This window comes from Belonocnema kinseyi, chromosome 1, assembly GCF_010883055.1.
Source record: "Belonocnema kinseyi isolate 2016_QV_RU_SX_M_011 chromosome 1, B_treatae_v1, whole genome shotgun sequence".
Lineage (NCBI taxonomy): Eukaryota > Metazoa > Arthropoda > Insecta > Hymenoptera > Cynipidae > Belonocnema > Belonocnema kinseyi.
In genome coordinates, this window is record NC_046657.1 from 110,474,228 (window position 1) to 110,476,296 (window position 2,069).

At 38.0% G+C, this 2,069-nt stretch overlaps 1 pseudogene; it reads left to right on the plus strand.

Annotated features, from left to right (window-relative positions):
* The window catches only part of LOC117179579, a 35,605-nt pseudogene extending 34,626 nt beyond the window's left edge, over nt 1-979 (plus strand).
* The last annotated feature ends 1,090 nt before the right edge of the window (nt 980-2,069 follow it).

Sequence of the window (2,069 nt, forward strand, 5' to 3'; positions counted from 1 at the left end):
GAGATACCTTTGGTTCTTCAAGACATATTGCTTGTTTTGCACATTCGATAAATTTAGTCGCTGAGGACACATTAAATTTCGCAGATGCCACATCGCTATGCTATGGAATTCAATCTTTGAGATGTTGCGTAGATTTATAAGAGTCGCCACTGAAGTTGGATCGGTTTTATTGAGCATGCCGGATTCACCTGAAATGTTAACTGCATCCGAGTTGCAATTAGCCAATGAAATTATGACATTACTGCAGCCACTTCAAAAAGTGACAACTGAACTTTGTGGGGAACGATTTGTCACGGCTAGCAAAGTCATTCCAATGATCAACTGTGTGAAAAGCAAAAATCAGAAACTCAGAGAAACTCTGAAAACGCAAACTGCAATTGCTTTAGTTGATCGCCTACAAAACTCTATCTCAGCGAGATTTGGACAATTGGAAAACAATTCGGTTATGGCATCTTCGACTCTTCTCGATCCCAGGTTTAAAAAACTACATTTGAATCAGCCCTTAGTGTGTGCAAATGCGAGCAAACGTATTTCAACATGGGTGCAAGAATTAGATCAGACGAATGCATCCAATTCCAAAGTTTCTGAAACTGACTTGGAAACACTAAACGAAGAGGATGGCCTGTGGTCGGTTCACGATGACCTTCTCAAAGTTAAGACTGTAAATAGGGCAAATGCTTCGCGAGAGAATGACGATATGCCAACGGATTTAAAGCACTATTTGGATCAACCAATGTTGGATCGCAGGGAAAACCCAATCAATTATTGGTTAAGTGTCGAATCAGTTTACCCGACTCTCAGCATTATTGCCAAAAAATACTTGGCCATTGTTGCAACGTCAGTGCCTTCTGAGAGATTATTCTCAAAGGCTGGTATTATTTTATCAGACTACAGGAGCCAACTTCCTCCCGAACATCTGCAACAATTGTTGTTTCTAAATTCTCTGTCTCTTAAAGACTGGCAAGTAGAAACAAGATAAGTAATTCTGTACGCATTATCTGTACTTTATTCATTTTAAATTTTCTACGTAGGATTTGTACTGTATATTTTCTTATTTCTAACTATTACTTCACACATTCCTCTATGTAGATGATTGACAACTTCAAACATAATAAGGTGTGTTCTTCATTCACGTAATTTTATACAGATTTTATAATATATTATTTTTCAAAAATTTCCCAGTCGAATTATTTAGTTACCTACTTTACTTTATGATTTATCTATATAAATAGTAAAAAAAATATTTAAACTTATTTTTTAATTACAAATAAATTATGTTCATAATTTGATTCGTGGTCGATTTTTAGGTGTATCGATTTTCATGATTCGATCCAGAATCGATTTAAAAATCGATTCTTTTGAGAGAATCGAACACCCCTAGTTTGGAGATTTGTGACAGGGTGGGAGGACTGTGTTGATGGATTGGTAGTAAGAGGGTTGGGTAGCGACAAAGAAAGGCGAGACAGGTACCAGACAGCGACGATAGATAGAGGGAGGGAAGTATAGAAGGCGGGAAAGTTTGAATTTAATGCGTGGCTAGCGGAGCGAGTTTCTCCGCGGAAGAAACAGATTTAGAGAAGGAAGTGTTCAGTACGCCGAAAGAGATCAAGGAAAGGAAGGCAAGGGGGACGTATAAAAAAACTATAGAAAAGGATAGATTAAGGGCAAAAAGCGTAGGTTCAATAGAAGCATTTATCAAAAGGAAGAGAGGGGAGAGGGGAGAGGGAAAGCAGTGAAGAGAAGGAAGATATCGGTGCGAGCGTAAAATATCAGAAAATTTTTAGATCGCCGCCGGAAAAGCAGAGTTTGGTAAGGAAGAGCGATAATAGTAAGGGTGCTGACGGTAGCGGAGATGAAAGTGAAGTTTCGATGAAAGAGGAAAGACAAAAGGAAATTCGAGAAGTGATGATAGAGGTAATGAGGATTTATGAAGAAAAGCAGGAGAAAAGGCGAGAGGAATTAAAGAAGGAAATTAGGCGGGAAATTGCTTCAGTTAAGAAAGAAATACAAAAATGGGAAGAAATCAGAAAAAAGTTAGAAAAGAGGATGCACTCATTGAAGCAAAAACT